This window comes from Poecilia mexicana, unplaced genomic scaffold (assembly GCF_051168715.1).
Source record: "Poecilia mexicana isolate PSO_F unplaced genomic scaffold, ASM5116871v1 scaffold_18, whole genome shotgun sequence".
In the NCBI taxonomy this organism is placed as follows: Eukaryota; Metazoa; Chordata; class Actinopteri; order Cyprinodontiformes; family Poeciliidae; genus Poecilia; species Poecilia mexicana.
In genome coordinates, this window is record NW_028263387.1 from 19,565,438 (window position 1) to 19,577,593 (window position 12,156).

Below are 12,156 nucleotides of genomic sequence, written 5' to 3' on the forward strand. Positions count from 1 at the left end.
TCTTACTTAACTTGATAAAGTTAAACAGCAATTATCTTGCTCTTTATTCTGGCATTTAGTGACTGTATACCTGCTTTAGTTTAAATTATACATTTTTGAGTACATTGTGTTGGTTTTCTGTTCACATATTTTGTTTGTGTTGTGCTGTCAGTTTTTCTCCTAACAGCTTCATTAGTTAAATCATATGACTTTAAATCCTGCTGTCCTCCATGTTTTACATCTTTCCTTTATTCAAAACAACTGAATTAATAATTAGCACAGAAGTTTGATTTGCAAAGGAAGTAATTCAGCCGTTTAGGTGTATTGGTGCCAGAACACTGGAGATAAACCTGCTTTGAAAGTTATTTTGCAGTTTCTTCCTGCTTACCAAATCAAATTGTGGCAACCTGGGGGGTGGATTTTCTTAGTATGAACCCAAATATAAAATATTAAAGGTTACGATGACCAACAACGCCACCTGGAATAAATCCAGGAAAATATAATGTAGTAAGGACACAGGTAAGTTCTACTGGAAATGAGGAGACAGGATTCAGAAAGTTCTACAAAATTTTTTAAACTTCAAAATATCTTTAATTTCCAATAATCTGAAATTGAATGGTTAAAACAGTGAATGCATTTAACAAGATAATAAAATGTCTAAATTTCAAAGGAAACTGAGGCTTACCGATGGGGGAAGTAGTGAGGGAAAGGGCAACATCCAGTGCAGAAAAAGGGGACCACCCTGGACACTACAAAAACACAGCAAACAAGAAAAAGGTGCTCCAACAAAACACACAAGACAAGACAAGACACCGCCACCAGGGGTCACCACCGCCACCACAGAAGCCTCAATCCCTAAAAGACAGACAAGAAAATGAAACGATACAAGTAAAACAGTGATACCATAGCCCTATAATGTTGCACTTTATCCCCAGGGAAAGTGCAGATTAGTATTTTAAAACAATTTATAAGTAGGCAAAACAGCAGCGAGTGTCACTCCAGGTGCAATGCTGATGAGTCAGAAGGCTAAAAAGAATAGAGCAAATTATTAATACAACTAACAAAAACATAACTTGCAGCAGCTGCTTACCTGTGACCTGATAAATGACTGCACTGCCAAATAATCAGATCTCCAATTCCGCCTAGATGCAGTGCAACTGTAAGAAAACGCTATGTGAAGGTTTTGTTTACATGGATAGACGCTACTTAGCCACGCGAAGCCCTTACCTTCCTGTCAGCAAATTAATGAACAGACAGATCGGTCCAAATATTGGAGGTACAGCAAAGGAGGCTAAGCAGATAAACCAATTAGTATTAATAGCCATTATTAAAGCCGACAAACGATAAAACAGCCACGCTTACCCAGAACAGTGCAAACAAAGGAAGTAGATTTGGTTGACGTCACGATGCAAGCAGCCTCATGACAGTTTGAAGGCTTGCTTATATGCAGCAGCTGAAATTGGCCTTAAAGTGGCAGCGCACCATTTATGCTGCTACAAAATCAAGTCAAATTTTATTTGTATAGCACATTTCAGCAGCAAGGCATTTCAAAGTGCTCTACATAATTAAAAACAGAAACACATAGTCATGTAACATTGAATAAACAGTAAAAAAAAGAAAAAATGTATTAAATAAAAATTAAAGATAAAAACATTAAAACCTGCACCCTTTTCAACTGGGAGGGACAACACACACACTTCACACTTTCAAGAAGGGGGGACCAAGTCCTTTTAAACTACAGAGGTGACAGGAACTGCATTAAAACAAATTCTAGAATGGACTCATGATGGACAAATTGTAGACCTGAATGCCAATGTTGTCAGTGAACAAAATGTAACTGAGTTTTTTGACAAGGCTTATTAAGTGCTTTTAATCATTATTTTTACTGACATTTTCCACAGAAAAAAACACAAACACTTGGAGAAAATAAGGAAGATGAATGCAATGCCTGTAATTCAATGCTGTTAAAGTTTAATGGGTTTTATTTCAGGCGCCCTGCTCAGTGTTGCTAGCGCCCAAAGCCATCAGTACTACTTTGTGAACACGTCGCTTACATGGACAGAAGCTCAGAGTGTCTGCAGACGGAACTACACTGATCTGGCCACCATTGAAAGCACAGCTGATGTTGATGACTTTCTAAGTACCACCTCCGGTTATACAGGTGAGTTTTTAAGTTGAAGAAAGGTAGACAACAAAATCATAAACACAAACCCTATATTATTTTTTTCATTATTAGTGAAAATTTATCATATTTGACTATAAACATGCATCACTGGAGATTTTAATATAACATTTCTGGGGTTTTTTGTTTTTGTTGTTTTAGGCAAGGCATGGATCGGTCTCTATGATGACACAATAAAGAGCAGCCCAGTAAAAATCCAGCCCTTGTTTCTACACTTTGATTCTTACAGAAGGTCTGTGTTCTCAGCTTTTGAGAAATGGTTGCTCCATTGATGCGTGGACTCTGTTGAGGTTTTACACTTTACCCAGTCGCTAATGTTTGTAAGTGATGCATGTGGTGTGCCAGTTCAATACTATGAAGCTTACCAGAAATTGCCTGAAGTGTAAAACAGCCATCGTTCCCTATGAAGAGAGACGTGCCGACCCTAATGAGACGGCTGTTAAAGTTAATTTAATAGTTGAAAGTGTGACCAACATGGACTGAACAGCTTTGTTTACTACATCCACTGCTATTGCTAAAACTACAGGTAGACTGCAATATTAAAACGGCAGCAAAAATCATCATCATCGTTCAGAACAACTTCTATTTATTTAGCCCAGTAGAAATTCTACTAGAGAGAATCCAAGTCAATTGGAGAAAGCCCAGTCTGTGCCATAAGTGAGACGTGAATCGAGCGGAATAGCACAGGAAGGCAATTACCAGTGTGACCTTGGGTACAGCTTTGGATCCTCTTTTTTTACCAGATCACTCAGATAAGTTTGTAAAGATGGACAGAGGCACTGCTGCAGATTACAAATAGTTTATTGAATTCACAAATGTTTCATGTGCAATAATAGTCAATTTTATTATACCAAATGACCACACTAAAGGTGGAAGTCTATGCTGGCCCTGGGATCCTTATAGCTGAATAATTAAAACTAGATAAAAATTTGACTGTTTGGGGGAGGAATAATAAGAAAACAAAAATACAACTAAATACACCTAAGTGTTCCCCAACAAAAGCGCACTCACACAAAAATCCCTAGTGAATACAAAAGAAAAACAAAAAAACTCCCCTTCCACTAGTCTCCTCAATCTAAAAACAGCCTAGGACCCAGGGACAGCATAGGTCCCAGTTTAAAACAAGTCAGCGGGCTAAAATAGGAAGTCCCTTTCCCTAAACAAACCCCCCCCCAAAAAAAAAGAAAAGTTATTTTTAATCAACAACATCTAAAAATAAGTAAACTGAAACAAAAGAAAAATTGAAATCAAAACAAATCAAAAACTGAAACAGTAGCAGGCCAACCTACACACAAAAGAAATCAAGTTAGACAAGAACATTAACCAGCCAGATAAATCATAAGAAACTGCCCTTACCTTCTCTACAGTGAAACCAGTAAATGTTGCTCTTGACATCACTCTCTAAAGTGCGTTTCCTACAACAATCAGTGGCAGAATCAGACAAATTCTAAACTCACTCCACGATTGATGTTAAACATACCTGTGCATAAGTTCTCAGCCTGCATCTGATCATCTCAGCGATCTACCTGCTTTTAAATGCAAATGCTGATCACCTGTCTCCCTAACAAGCCAGCTGCGCTCTGTCACAGCATCTTCCATATATGGGCAAGAGGAAGAGGGCGCAGCAGCACACATTCAGGGGAAACAATATGCCCCGGCTACACCAGGATAGTAACTTTCATAAGATATATTTTTTTTATGTATTTGCTGAAACCGTCATGTTGTGACAGTTTAGTATGAGACAGATAATCTGTAAAAAGATCAAGATCCTCTACTTTTTTCCTGTGAAAAACAACCAATCAGGGCCTGTAGGAGCATCTTAGCGCCGTCAGTCAACTCTTCATGAATGAACTGCTAAATGTGCCAACAGCGGAGAAACAACTCACCATTACTTACAGTAAAACCTTTTACCCACTGTTACCTGTGGCTGTGCTAACTAATCTTAGCATTCACAACAAGTTTTGCTGCCTTCCTGTTAGCAAAGCCTGTTTTCCTTTTCATTTTAAATGTACCTCATTGGTATTTTTGCTTTACAAAGTCATAACTGGAGATATTTGGCTGTTCAAATGGGTTTTATGATGACTTGTTGAATACAGAGCAAAATTCAATGTAATCACAAATGTTCAGTAGAGTGAAACAAACATTTCATTATTTTTGAAAACTGATTTTCTTTTTAGTTTGCAACAGACACAGCTTGCTCTGTGAACATTGTCATATTTTCAAGATGGCAAAAAATACACATTAAAATGTACTAGTATTGAATTCCACAGTCTTAAAGTCAATTCTCCCTGCAATTCAATTATCTAGAGACACAATTACATATTCAGCTGTAACAAAAAATACAATGTATGTCTTTTATGTTGCTAACAGTTGTTTATAAAGTGGCACTAATGTGCTAACAGAAATTAAGCTAATGACAAACATACAGCACACATAAAATAGAAAAAAAGCCTGATGATACATTGTGACAAAAAGACTCGGGGAAACTAACATATCCTATTTCAAAATAAACTATGAATGGTTGAGACTTTATAGACGAAAAATGTTACAAGTAATTCATAAGGAACATCAACTTTCTTCCCCTCTGAAAAGAATTTTTTTTTAATTATATCGCTTAAAAAAAGAACCAAAACACTTTCTGTTCCACTCCCACAGAAAAATTAAGACATGAAATTCATAATTATGTATTGTCAGAGTTGACACCTATTAAACACAGCAAATAACACAGGAAAGACAAGAGAAAGTTAGATTCTTAATACTCGCGAGGAGAACAGACAGAGATGTGCTTTCAGTTACAAATCTCCTACTGCTCTGAAGCACATTTGCCTGCCCCTCTCTTTTTATTGTCTTTAGGATCCCTAATCACAGAGAGCGCTGTAACTCTAAAGGGAGGGGGAAAACACTTCATCACACAGTCACAGCGCCAAGATTATCACTAACTAACAACACAATCTATCTCGCACTAGCTTATCCAGTTCCTGACCCAGGATCAAGCAGGAGAAGTTGTGAATCTTCATGGCGATGGTTTTATAGCTATCTAAGAGGTCAAAGCAGGCCGTTCTGTGAAGAGCTGCTGTCACTGCTCTTCTTCAGAGAGGCCTCCTCTGAGGAAGGAAGCAGAGTGGTTAACAATATAGAAACATTTCTAAAAACATATGACTAAAACAAATAAGAGTACATAAACTAACAACATATAAAACAGTATAACAAATAGTTGATAATAATACAATTTACCTAACATTCCCCCCTGTTTATCAAATATTTGTTCTAAGTCTCACAGCCCTTATAAACAGCCACTTCAAACGATTTTCAGCTGGGGGTTTATTTTTTAAGAACGCAAATATTTTTACACTTAAAGGTTGTACTCAGACCAAGAAGCTAAGTCTAAATACATGTAAGGGGAATTCTCAGCAGAGGATTCTGTGTCAGACTCAGCATGTTTTATGAACAAAGGATACATCTGTGCCATCCGGTCCTCCATGGGCAAAATTGCTGTGGTGATGATACGGTTAAACAAAGAACGCAGGCAAAAAGTACAACGGCATTCACACAAGGTTAGAAAGGCAGCAAAGACTGCCACTGATACTAAAGCAGAGGACACAAGGGTTCGGTACCTTCCAACAACCTCCAACCATGCATCCCACATAGAGGTGTTTGCTCCAGAGGCTTCCTTCATTTTGCCATTCAGGGTTCGGTGCCCCGTAATGGCCTCCGCCAGGCTCCCATCGGCTGCTGCGTTGGTTGGCAGGTATATACAACATCTTTCTCCAAAGATAACACACACCCATCCTTTTATCAGCTAGCCACATGTCACAAGAGCTATACAGCTTTGGAAAGCCATCAGTGAAGTAGCGGCCAGCTGCTCATGAACCGCCTTGAACTCAGCCTGTGTCCAGTTACCTAGTTTGGCACATTGCAATGAATGAAATTGATCCTGTCTACGCCCTTGTTTACAGTACATCACCAACAAATTGTAGATTCAAAACCTGATCGGTCAAAATTGATGAGGGACTCGGATGGCATGGATGTATGTAGACTCATTACGTTCCCATGACAGCTCTCGTTTCTGGAAAGGGTAAGACAGAACATGTGTTAGATCGGTTTCTGACATAGGATAAACAGATACAGGCAATAAAGAAACTAGAGCACAGAAACCCGTAACCTTTCAGGGTAACTTATCAAAAAGCCTGTCATCATCGCTCCACCACCAGACATCTGCATGAGAGACAAGGTTAAAATCATTGTTTACAAAGAACATGGTAGTACACATTGTATCAGAAAGATTTCCTAATATCTTCCCACTCTCTGTTATGTCGATGCATGTGAAATTTCCTGGAGCTATGTCTTTAGAAAAGAAAGGTTTCTTTTCATCAGCTACAGTAAGAGTAAATATTGAATCATAAATCCTGCAGGTGCTTTTAGGATTACTTTTACTCATCACTTCCAATAAGCGTTGCTTTCTAATGTTTGCTGGGGTTACACATAGTAAAGGTCTTAGTTCCATACATACTTTACAAACTTGCTTGACTAATTTAGCAGCCTGCTCTACCTTTAATAACCAGTTACTATTTAGTCCAGGATGAAAACTAAAAATAAAAACAATATTTTTATTCGCCATTTCAGTAATGTGTAAGTTCGTTCGGCTCCTAAGGATTCTCCAGGGTTGTGGACAATCTTCACCAGTTTTGAGACGGTCAAACTATTCGGTTTGGCCCCCTTTGTACGCTGGCCTTTGCCCTGTAGGTCAGTGAGCCTCCAGAACTTTTTTCTTTTTCTTTTCTTTTTTTTTTTTGAGCTGAAATGACCTTTTTGTAATGTGACAGGTGAACCCAAGTTGACCTTTCTGCTATTTTTACAGCTGTGGGAGTAGTCAGCAACACCTGGTACGCCCCGTCGCACTTAGGAGAATACTCCGAGATGAGAGTATAGGCAAAAATAGTTTGTTTTTGTTTTTCTAAATTGGCTTCTCATATAATCAGCTTAAGTAGCTTCTTCATCTATTTACCATTGATTATTAAACTGTGGCAATCTATACAGCCTTCCAAATAATGTTTAAAATGTGTAAGTTTTGATGTACTTGTAATGTTAATGTATAATTTTACCAAGTCTTAAACATTGCGTCCAGGGCCTACCAGTTCTTCCAATACACTTTTTAGTCTGCTTTTCACAGTGCCATTTGTTCTTTCCACCAACCCTGCACTCTAAGGATGATAAGCACAGTGGTTTTTCAATGTCATTCCCACATCACTTGTCACTGATTTGCGCAGATTAAACAAGTTCTACAAAAATTTTTCGAATAAGAAATAAATCTATAAGTAGTATAATACTGATGTCCTTATCCGACCATTCCCCCTGTCGAGACATGCGACACACCATGGCTCGATACTGCAGCCCATTTATATAGATTTTATGGTAAAATAAGTTTATTTTCAGAGCTTTTGTAGATATCTATTATTGTTGCTCCTTTCTTTTTCCATAAGTCTTTTTCATTTTGTGGACTCGCTTGTTGCATTTCACGCGCACATTTGCAGATTGCTAGTTGCTTTGGGAGTTGTACAGCTTCACGTAATTCTTTTAACAATTCTGCATGTGTCACTGGTTTTCCTGTTGATGATATCATACCTCTATGTTTCCAATATTGTGCAAAAGTATGAACAGTTGCAAACGCATACTGACTGTCAGTATAAATCGTTACTGTTTTATCTTTCATAAGTTTGCAAGCTGTGGTAAGTGCAATTAATTCTGCAGCTTGGGCTGAGTAATGTGAAGGGAGCTTTTCAGCTTTTAGCACTGTCTTATCAGTTACCACTGCATATCCAGTTTGAGTTTTCCCTAGTTCATCTTTCTTTGAAGAACCATCTACAAAAAGTGTTTCACCTTTGTCTAATGGTAGATCTTTTAAATCGCTTCTACTTCTAGCTGTTTGTTCTGCTAATTCTTGACAGTCGTGCTTTGTGCCATCATCTGTGACAGGTAACAGTGTTGCAGGATTTAACACTGTGCACCTCTCAATGGTCAGATGAGGTTGAGACAACAGGGTGGACATACATGAGAGATGTCGTGCAGGTGATAAAAAGGTCATATTTGTCTGTAATTGTAGTGCTGATACCGCGTGTGGTACTTTTAGCGTTAATGGATGGAATAGTACAATAGAAGCGCTAACTTCAACAGCCATGGAAGCAGCAATAACAGCCCTCACACAGTGAGGCAACGCACACGCCACACTATCTAGTTTAGAGGAGTAATATGCAACCGGTCTCATTTTATCACCATGTTGTTGTGCCAGTACCGAGGTCATGAAATGACCTTTGCTGTCCACCATCTGAACAAAAGGTTTTTGATAATTTGGTAAAGCTAGGGCAGAGGTTGACACAAGGGCCTGCTTTATTCTGCAAAATGCCTCCTCCTCTACGTCTGTCCATTTCAATGGAGAGGACATTTTGAGATCGTCATTGTACATTAATTTGTTTAAAGGTGCCACAATTTCCGCATAATTAGGCACCCAACTTCGACAGTAATTGGTCAAACCTAGAAATGACATCATTTGTTTTTTTTGTTTTTTTTTTTGTTTGTTTTTTTTTTGTTTGTGGTTTTGGCGCTTGGAGAATTGCTGTTTTTCTATCCTCCATGATGGTATGCCCCTCTGCACCCAAATTATGACCCAGATATTTTACTTTTGTCTTGCATAGTTGTAGTTTATTTTTATTGACCTTATGACCCTCTTCAGATAAATGTTTCAGAAGCGCCAAAGTGTCTTGCAGACAGGTTTCCCTGTCTGGAGACGCTAATAAAACATCATCAACATATAGTAAGATTTGGCTCCCTCCTGGAGGTTGAAATGTCGACATGCTCGCACTCATAACTTGTGCAAAAATTGTAGGCTTTCACAATAGCCTTGGGGCAATCTGATATATGATATCCCCCTTTTTACACATGGCATTGCCCATGTGTCACAATTAATAATTACTGAAGATCTTTTGTTAAGTTCAGCAACATGAAACATTTCTATTTTATTTCTGTTTAGCTAAAAAAATGACCATATTTAATTTAAATCAAATCTGAAATCCGTCGATTCAAATGTTGTCCTTTTTAATTTAATGACCATCATTCAAATCCAGATTAAAATCTTGTAGACTGAAGTCTAGAAAGTATTGCTTTTACTCATAATCATTTTTAGAGTAACTAATTTCATCCACCAGCTTTGCGTAAAGTTTCATAGTTTCACTTAACCTTGCATTTCAGCTGGGGTTACAACGTAAGTTTTTTAGATTTTATATTAAATAGTCAATAAGTTCATCCGTTACTCAATTCTTTATAGAATTAATTTTCATTCATAAAAGCATCAATAAAAATTACACAAAAACCAAACCAATTTCAATCAATTTTGAGATTCTTTATAGGATTAAACTCTAAATTAAATTCGAGTTAAATTCAATTACCAATTATTTCCAATATTTAGAGGTGCTTAATTTATTTCCACAGTAGTATTTCTTAAAAATGAATTATTTGTCACTTGTGAGGTTTAAACCTAATTTTAGTAACGTTAAAATATATATATATTTTTATGCACCGGTATCGCACAGAAATTCAATTTCTTTCATGATTCTACTTAACGTATCCCAAGCTGCACATATGTCCACCACTTCATCAATTTGGTGTGGTGGTTTGTCTTTTTGGGGTGTGATAAACTCTGATCATGCTGAGGATTACTCCTGTTTGAGGTCTCCTCACTCCACCACCCCTCCTGTTGTCCTGTGCAGCAGTCTTTGAAGGGCAGTTTCTTGCCCAGTGGCCAGTACCGCCACAAATCCAGCAGCCCTTTGGACTGCGTGGACTTTGTGGGGTATCATTTTTGGTTCGTCGCCTATTGCGACCTCCTCTGTCTCTGCTTTTTCTGCGGCCTTTCATCGGGCCGCTGAAAAAGGCAGAGGTTCCTAAACCTCCAAATTCATCCAGCTGAAAAACATCCGATCCTTGGTTAGGTTTTTCAAGGATTTTTTCAGCATGAATTGCCCACGTGGTTAATTGTGAGACAGGGACAGTTTCAGTTTCAACCAGGTGTTTTCTTATCCATCCCCCAATTTCAGGGCGAAAGCCCGTCAGCAAAGCATTTTTCAGTTGCTGCTGATATGCACTGGTGTCATCTTCATTAAAAGTTATCCCACTATGCATTTTAAACTCTTTTTCAAAACGCAAACGGAAATCATCTACTTTTTCTCCAGCTATTTGTTCTATCCCTGCCAAGTGGCGGTAATTTGCTTTTTTGCAAAAATTTCTTTTGACTCTTTCACATAATGGATCCCATTGTGCTTTGAATGCTTCACTCAGTTCTGGATTAGCTCCCATAGGGTATTTTATTGGGCCTAATCTGCCATTTTGATCAATTATCTTTCCCGTATAATTCCCTCTTACTTTTGCCCAGTCTTTCTCTAGTGAGAACATTGCAGCTTCCCCTGCTTCTATCCCATTTAATCTATAGGAATGAATTAGGCTAGTCATGTCTTCTACCCATATATCGGGATCCTCTGCTGCAGGTGTTATTCCTTCCACAGCCTTCCTGGCTTCTTCTAAGGTCCAGGGTCTGAAAACATATAAGTCTTGTGCCCCTTCGTCTAGTGAGGGGTACAGTCGTGCTGCTGGGATTGCAGCGGCTGATACTGGGGCAGACGAAGCTGCTGCAGCGGCGGGCGGAGGGTTGGCTGCAGGAGCTTGTGCTCCCTGCACCGTTACAGCATTCCGTGTGCTTTCTTTCGTTCTTATAAATAAGTTCTCGGATTCTTTTAACCATAATTTAGCACTACTCAACTCCTCCTCCTTTTTTGCCTTTTTTCTTCCTCTTTTTCCCATTACACTGTTCTCCAAAATTTTCACTACAATTTGCCATTGTGCAAATTTTAATTTCCACTCTACTCCATATTTCTTCTTCCATTTTGTCATGTATACAGTGCTACCAGGAAATCTGGACAGCATGTACTTCTCATCCCCTTCGGGATCCTCAGCGAGTGAGGAATTACAAGAATTCGTGTTTCCCATTATTTAAAGTACTTGCAATTTTAATTTGAAAAATTATTAATTTATTTAACTTTGGTTTGCTATTTTAGCTTCAAAAATTTATTTATTTAAATTTGGTCCAGGTTCGTTGACTCCTAGGGAGTCCTATGAACTGGAGTTTGTTTCAGTAGGCCAGCAATTAAAATACCTTGTTGTGGTATTCTCCACTTCAACTCTTTCGAGTGGGAGAATCTTGCCTTTGCATCCACAAGAGGTTTGCTGCTTACAACCCTACTGTTTTATATGAGGTAAAATACCGAGTGGTATTTAAACCTCCAATCACTCTCACTTTCACACTTTTTGTCACGGAAATTAAGCGCCTGTCGTTGCCGGACTCCGCAGTCCGTTAACACGGGTATTAGCCAGGCCCCGCAGCCTAACAGGACAAGGCCTCCAGCCTTGCAGCACCAGGCTCCGTCCGCCTGTTACGCGAAAATTTTGCGCTAGGACTTTTGCTGTCCTACGCGGATTTTGTGCATTAATTAGTTACCTGTTAGAGTCTAGAATTTACAGGGTTTTATATACGCGCAATGACCCCCAGTCACTCACCACTTTTAACCAAGAATCACTCACCCCTGTTGCCTTTCCTTGGAGTCTCGTCAACCTTCAGATCCCAGCAGGCAGGCAGAGTGTCAGCCCTTGAACAGGTTCTGAAAAGCTTCTACTAGGAAGCTTGCCGTGCACGGTCTCTACTGGCATCTGCCTTACCCGCTGGAATCCTTCCGGTATGTTGAGCTCCGGCTCGAAGGACCAAATTATGTCAGAGTTGACACCTATTAAACACAGCAAATAACACAGGAAAGACAAGAGAAAGTTAGATTCTTAATACTCGCGAGGAGAACAGACAGAGATGTGCTTTCAGTTACAAATCTCCTACTGCTCTGAAGCACATTTGCCTGCCCCTCTCTTTTTATTGTCTTTAGGATCCCTAATCACAGAGAGCG